Here is an 8,183-nt window from a genome sequence, read left to right on the forward strand (position 1 = left end):
GACGACAACCGCGAGCGTTGCGCGTGCTTAAATAGCAAACTAGCAAACGAAACGCGTGTCTGCGCCGTTCATTCCGTCACATTCTGCGTTACACAGTAAATTCCAACTCTGTTGCGTCGGGGCTCGCGGGAGTGTCTCTAATGCACTTGACTCGACAGTGCGTGTGCTACATCCTTTTTACAATCTCTAGATTATAAAACACTGCATTCTGTCAGCAATGTAACGCGGCAGTAACATATAGAGACCTCGGCTTGTAACTATACTCTGATTACTATTTTGAAAATTATAACGCGTTAAATTACTCCGTTACTAAAAAAATAATCAAATTACAGTAACACGTTACTAAGTAATGCATTACTGCCCAACACTGGCCTTGGCTTTATATCACAAAAGAGGGTCAATTTATGCAAGGTTTTGAGAAGATAAGGGTTTTGAGAAGATAAAGGAACAATAATTGTAATTGTATGGGATGTATAGTTTGTGAGTATGTGTGTCGTATGTTTGATGTGTATGTGTGTAAAGTGCTCATTTTGGATGTCTCGAGAGAGACAGCTCCCGGGTGGGCAGCAATAATCAGTAATAAACACTGAGCAGACAGCCGTGACGCAAGACATATCAACACAAACACAAGATGACAGCACTGCAAACAAACATGACAGGGATGCGCCTCACACATGCAGATTTTTCCCACTGTTATGCACAATCTATAATGATTTATCAGAGACAGGTGAACAGACTTACAGCCTTTGATTATATCCTTCGGTCTCACATCTTTGACATACCTCAAAGAACCTTCATACACTTGTTTGAACTCAGCTGCCTTGATTGAAAATTCTGTTTCGCTTCTCATAAAGGTTTTCCCACAGGCCGTTTGTTGAATTACAGAAGACTAGACTTTTGTTTTATCTGGTCATTTGCAGTTGCTTGCACACATGTGGTCCGGTTGATAGACAAAGGCCACATCGGGCAGAAAGGAGCGCCGAGGTTCACTTTGTGGAGTTACGGCCCTATTGACTCAGACCGTCAGATTTGATGGAGGAGTGTTTCGGTTCGCTGCTCAAGCTTGAAAAACACATTAAATCCACCCCAAAGTCTTCCTCTTTCTCGTTGTCTGGCAGCGCAGAAAGAGAAACACTATTGTGAAAAACAGACTTCATTGGGTCCATTCATCCTGTAAAACCACATGAAGTATGTGTCTATGTCAGAACAGACTGTTTGACACACAAACTTGACTGATTTTCTATGTACTCAGTGTCAGGCCACGGTTGGCACAGCATGCTGACAGATTGGACCTGTACGCATTGTACTTTTATGATTGCACACACAAACACGCATGTGATCTCTTCCAATTTCCAGAAACACCTCAGTGTCAACATCATAAACCCTTAGCTCTCAAACAGGAACTCTTGCCAACGACCCTTTTACCCTAAACTAGACTCATAAATCCACTCGAGAGAGAGGGTAGGTATTAAAAAAAAAGACAGCCTTGGAGACAGTGCCACGCACCCTTGCTCATGAAACTGTTTGTGGGTAAAGATCTCCTTTTGTGTCTTTCCATAAGTTGAAGGATAAACGTCTGGGAGTGTTCTAGTTTTTAGATTGTTTTTCCAGAGTGTTGCTGTGTAATTTGGCTAAATGGGCTTTGCCCTTCATTTAAAACAATCCGGTAGAGGATCTCATGGCTGGAAAGTAAATAAGCTGATGCACTCACAAGCATACAATCAACCCTAATGACTGTTTAGGAGAAAGGATATACCACTCACCTGAAAAAGTAGTAATGGTTCTGGGCGTTAGCACCAAATGACTGGTCTTAACTATGAGGGCAGTAGGCATTTTTAACACATATTTTGCACACTGTGGTGTCTGTGTTTAGCTCTACGGCCCGTGAGAGGTTTGAAATGGACCTACAGGGCCCCAGTGGCAGCTGCCTACATTCACTGCCCACTAAATAAAAATAATGAGCTGACTTTTATGGGGTGTTGGCCGTGTTGCCCAGAGACTGAATGTCCTTTAAACCATCTGGAAGTCAGTGTGATGTCACACCCTGGGTCTCAGAGAAATATGATAATGCCACATAAGCAAAATAGCACAACAAAAGGAAAAAAACAGGCATTTTTTTTTTTACAAAGGAGCATACAAGACACAATACAGAAAACATTCAAAAAGACTATTAACTTTAGATATCGTCCACATAGACAAAATGTCAAGTTTAGCTTAATTAGTTTGAGCAGATGATGATCTGTTCAAATACAGAATCTCAAGTAGAAAATGTAGCCAATGTTTGGTAAAGAGGTCATGAGGACGACAGCACATTCATGTTAAGACTGCGCAGTTCGCAAAATGCCTTTAGCTGTGAAATTAGTTATGTTTCAAAAATGAGCAGCCTACCTACATGGTTTGTTTTAGCAGTTTGTTTTGATGGAGCACACCTGAACCGAATGAAGCCTCATCACCGCCGCTGTTTAAATGCCGAGCGCGCCTCTCCTCGGGAGACCGTTCTCTTCCCCGTGCATGCACGCTGGTGTCCTCGTGGGTCCAGGAAGGGTGCGTAGAGGGACTCCTGTGCCGCCAGAGTCGTGAGCTGCCGGACCCGCGGTCCGGCCGAGAACCGCACCCGTTACACGGCCGTCGGGCTAGGATGCCGGGCCGTCTAGTCCCTTCAAGCGCCGTGGGCAGAGAGAAGGACGAAGCCGCTGATAGAAGCCGCCGCCCCTCGGCCGCCCTTCGCCAGGCTCCCGACAGGAGTGTGTGCGTGAGAGAGGAGGGGCGCTGAAATAGCCAGGGCTGGCGGCGTGTGATGGGGCACACCTGAACCGAATGGAGCCTCATCGCCGCCGCTGTTTAAATGCCGAGCGCGCCTCTCCTCGGGAGACCGGTCTCTTCCCCGTGCATGCACGCTGGTGTCCTCGTGGGTCCAGGAAGGGTGCGTAGAGGGACTCCTGTGCCGCCAGAGTCGTGAGCTGCCGGACCCGTGGTCCGGACGAGAACCGCACCCGTTACACGGCTGTCGGACCAGGATGCCGGGCTGTCTAGTCCCTTCGCGCGCCATGGGCAACGAGAAGGATGCAGCCGCTGGAAGAAGCCGCCGCCCCTTACCTGGACCCTTCCTTCCTGACCACTGCCCTTCCCTTCACCAACCCCACAGCACGACGAGGACACCAGATCCCCTGTTTATTTTGGACACTTGATTCCCTTTTTTCTGGACACTTTGTTTATTTTCTGTTAATAAAAGCCTCTCCGAGGCCTGACGCCACACTCACTGTGTCTGTCGTTTGGTCCTCCCGCGACTATATATATATATGTGTGTGTGTGTGTACAGGAAGCCTCGCACATTCAATTTATAAATGACCAAATGACCATGGCAACTCGTTTTTATTAGGATGCTGTTTTTGTAGTCTTCTGTCCATGTAGGCAATAGACAGTGAGTCAGTTCTTTAAGTGACAAGCCTAGTATTCGAGTTTCTCTTTAAAAACATGTGTCTCTGAAGAGAAAGTTTTATTTACCAGTGGGGAATCTCATGATTTTCTCTGAGCCCAGATATTTTAATTAGGATCGTATGAAGTTAAGAATAATAGCAGAAGCAAACTGCATTTTTTATTTTTAATTAACTGGTAAGTTTTAATTGTGAAAGTTGACAATGAAATTCGTTTGTACACATTCTGTGTACTGTTGAAGAATAGTGGTAACCCTTGCCAGCTAATGCTGCTCATTATACAGTGACCCAACTAATTTTCCCATCCAGCTCTGAGGTAGCATGAGAAAGCTAAAATACTTATATAACGCCTCAATTATTCACCTAAAATGCTATTTTTCCTCAAATTACTGTTTTATTTCAAATAAAATCACTTGAGCCCACATCACATGGTAACTACTACTTACAAACTCGTAAGACTTAAGACCGCATAAAACCAATTGCTCACCCACCATGGCTAGAGAGTCTGTTTTTGTCTTGAAGCTTACAGTACCTTACACAAAATACTTACTGAATACCCAAAAGCACCATCCATACCACATTCACAACTGCACACAAACAATCACGTATACAGGCACATTAACACTCACTGTTATTTTAATAGGACGGCACCTCCTCAAGCTGACTTTGTTACTCATCATCATTTTCTCCATTAGTACTTTTCCATGTGTCAAAATAAGGACTGACACACCGATTCATCTTTTCCCCCTGAGCTTTCCGTGCCGGTCCAGCTGTGGTGAAACGTCTGTCTCACTGAAGATACACCAAAGGCCTTCCAATCACACTTACCATCCCAAATTACATTATAAAGGGAGTTGAGTGAATTCAGGTCTCATTTAGATGGTGAGCTGTTCTTCAAACGTCTGAAATGTCTACATTGCTCCTCTCGCCTGATGTCATGTCTGAGTTTCAGACCTCTGATCATTCTCTCCAAACCAGGAAGATCTGAATGTTCTCATCCACATTTACCAAATGAACTAAGACCAGACCCAATCATGGTGACAGAATTAATTTGATTTCTGAACATAGAACTTGAAAAATAAGGGGTTTTATTTTGTTTCTGTATTGGATATTGTTTTGAAGGACAACTCTTAACAAGACCAGTCAGTTTAGACCAGTACAAATTCCCATGGCAGTCCAGGCTGGAGTGGAGATGGTCAAGCAGGTGTGTGTGTGTATATATATACAGTATGTGTGTATGTATAAAATATAACATATATATATATATATGAGAGAGAGAGAGAGAGAATAGGAACACCGGAACATAGTAGACCTGTATCCAAAACATGCTACCATTTTTAGTAGAGAATATAGTTTTAGTTTTTTTCCTCTAGTGGTATTAATAGCTGTGTCGTCAATTGCAGAATATTTTCAATACCTAAACTCCAGCCTGTAAGCAAACACTGTTTGGTTAGTCTGGTGTGTTGGATGGTTGGCACTGGTTTGTGGGCAGCAGCCTTCATTCTGCCAACTGCTAAACAAAAGACTCCATCCTGATGCCTCAGAAAACAGGGTGGTTCCACCCTGTGATAACTCTGAAGAGTCAGATTTACTTCTGCTCCGCCCCGTAATAAATGTGTGAGAGTGTAATTAGAGAAATGGAAAGGGTATTTGTGTGTCTGGATTTCTTCTTAGACATAAACAGATGCGTGGCCAAGTTCCTTATGTGGTCAGGCCTGCGCTGAGTAATCATTACCTGTCAGTGGCCAGTGCAGTTAGAGGGATTTTTAGGAAACGGTGACTTTTTTTTGCAGGCATGCTATCTAATTTATCAGAGATGACCCTAGGGTGACCATACATCCTCTTTTTCTCGGAAATGTCCTGGCCGGGATTTCTAAATTACCTAAATTGTCCAGGTTATAGGTGTGTTCGGCTTGAAGCGGCACTGCGCAGATCAATCGGTGTGTGACAACAAAGTACCGCGAGAGCGTTTCGACAGCATGCAGAGTATCTGCTCTCTATAGCTTTCGTAGTACTTTGATGTCAACATTGTCAAAACAATCCCTTTTCACATGACATGTGACTAAATGACTAAAATTGCTGTATTATGCATGCCAGGCCAGTAGATGGCGATGTCAATTTATAAAGAAACACTACATGCCTGCGCACATGTATTCCTATAGACTGAACATGTAATACGCATGCGCATGATGTATACGCATGTACATTTTCATAATTCACACAGAGACACTAACAGTATAGTTTTCAAAAACTTGCACTTTGAAACCAATTTTCAAAAGCTTAACATGCTACCATTTTTAGTAGAGAATATAGTTTTAGTTTTTTTCCTCTAGTGGTATTAATAGCTGTGTCGTCAATTGCAGAATATTTTCAATACCTAAACTCCAGCCTGTAAGCAAACACTGTTTGGTTAGTCTGGTGTGTTGGATGGTTGGCACTGGTTTGTGGGCAGCAGCCTTCATTCTGCCAACTGCTAAACAAAAGACTCCATCCTGATGCCTCAGAAAACAGGGTGGTTCCACCCTGTGATAACTCTGAAGAGTCAGATTTACTTCTGCTCCGCCCCGTAATAAATGTGTGAGAGTGTAATTAGAGAAATGGAAAGGGTATTTGTGTGTCTGGATTTCTTCTTAGACATAAACAGATGGGTGGCCAAGTTCCTTATGTGGTTAGGCCTGCGCTGTGCAATCATTACCTGTCAGTGGCCACTGCAGTTTGAGGGGCACGTCAATTGACGTTCAACAACGACTCTGGTATTTCCTTCACCAAACAATGATTTCCTAGTTTTTACCTTAAATGGACACCATGAATGTAAAAAATTTGATAGCTGTTTTAGGAATTAAACATCTTTAGGTAAACCCTTCTTAGACTGATTTCCTGAAAAGTGAAACTACCTGTTTGTCAGAACAACTGACGATTTGGTAAGTGTTACACTTTTTTCGAAGCTTTAAGTATTTTTGGAATTTCATTTGGTCACAAAAAATTACACACAGTGATTTTAAAGGGGGTCATACGGGGTCATATGTGACGTCACACAGACAGGCATCTGAGATCGGCTTGATTTGAGAAAGGGGTAAATATTTGAGCAGATTAAAAAAAAAAAAACACTGGGTGTATTTTTATCATTTTAGGGTGATTGTGTACACAAACTGCCAACACACATTTCAGTTCAAACAACTTGTAAAAGTGCATGTAGCATCATATGACCCCTTTAAAGCTTTACTAACATAACATGACATGTTAAACCCATCGGTAAACTGTGACTGTCACAGTCTTCAGCTGGTGTGCCCAGAGTTACTCCACCTGTGTCCCCCTCGTTACCCTCCTAGTTTGTTTCCCTATTTATTCTCCTGGTTTCTGCAGTCCTGTGCTGATCGGTTGTTTTTCGTCAGTTGTGCTCGTGGTGTGTATTATGCCTATCCGTATTGTTGTTCCTAAATGTATGTTCCAAAAATGTAAGATACGTTTTCAGTGAACTTTTTAAATTTGCTTAAGAATGCGTGAAAATATACGGTTAGGATGGCAGTTATGCAACAATTGTACTAAAAACAAAATGGTTTTTCCTTTGGGTTTTTGAAAAGTTTGGCATTCAGATGAAAAACAATCCCCGTTCACATGAAATGTGACTAAATGACTAAACCACTGCATTATGCATGCCAGGGCAGTAGTTGCGATGTCACTTTGTAACCAAGAGACGAAAGATGAAGGAAAGGAAAAAGATCTTACACTTCAGCATCAGAGGGCATATCCGCCACCTTCCTTTGCTATGGCAACTTTCAAACTTTATGTAGTTTGTGTGGTCTACACTGAAGGTGCGTTCACATTGACAATGATTTGCAGTTACAAAGAATCCCAAAGTCATTCATTTTCAGTGACAGTTGGAGCGGATCTGAGATAGAAACTACTGATACAAGTATAACTGTAAGCGTGACTTTTATTTTTTGATTATAAAGAGTTAGTCGCTTTGCTCACTTGTACTGTTACGATTTATTTTAAGGTTAAAACTCATCTCTGATTCCAGTTAAAATGATTCAGCTGCATGGGAGGAACTACAGTATCAGCTCCCCCGTACATTCCTTTAATTGTTACGGTAAAATTCCAACATCTCATCAATCTCACTTAAAGACGGGTTCAAGTATGTGTCACTGACCATGTATCATAGATTGTGTAAATCTGCTTCTTGTTTACATGTTCTCTCTGCCAACACTTTAAATTCTAATCTGTGCTGATTGATTTTAAGGAGACTTGCATGGTTTGACAGAACAAGTGTCATGTGATGGGCATGTTAGTGCTCACACATGTACTATATTACATTAGTATGGCAATCGGAATGTGAATGTTTCAAGGCATGTCATATTTGCTTAAGTGTAAAAAGGAAATGTTGATTTTTCTAAAGCTGCACTGTATTTTTACATGTTTAGCAGTTAACTTATTGGACGGTTCCCAATCTTGACCTGGCTTGATCATATTTTTGTTTTATAAAAAAAAAAAAAAAAAAAAAAAAAAGCAAAATGCATTTGTTAACTGAATATAGACAGCCATTTCTCTTTAAAAACATATTTTATTATTTCAACAATTTCAAAATAAGTTAAGAGACTGACCTGGCTGAAACATTTGTAAGGAACGAGAATGTAAAACATTTTACATCTCCGAGACATTTTCAGTTCAGAAAATAAGGCATTATTACATTGTATTTTACAGTAAAAACACCTTCAGAAAAACTTTGTCCACAAAAAAAAAAAAAAAAAA

The sequence above is a fragment of the Sinocyclocheilus rhinocerous genome, unplaced genomic scaffold, assembly GCF_001515625.1.
Source record: "Sinocyclocheilus rhinocerous isolate Xijiao unplaced genomic scaffold, SAMN03320098_v1.1 scaffold914, whole genome shotgun sequence".
NCBI lineage: Eukaryota > Metazoa > Chordata > Actinopteri > Cypriniformes > Cyprinidae > Sinocyclocheilus > Sinocyclocheilus rhinocerous.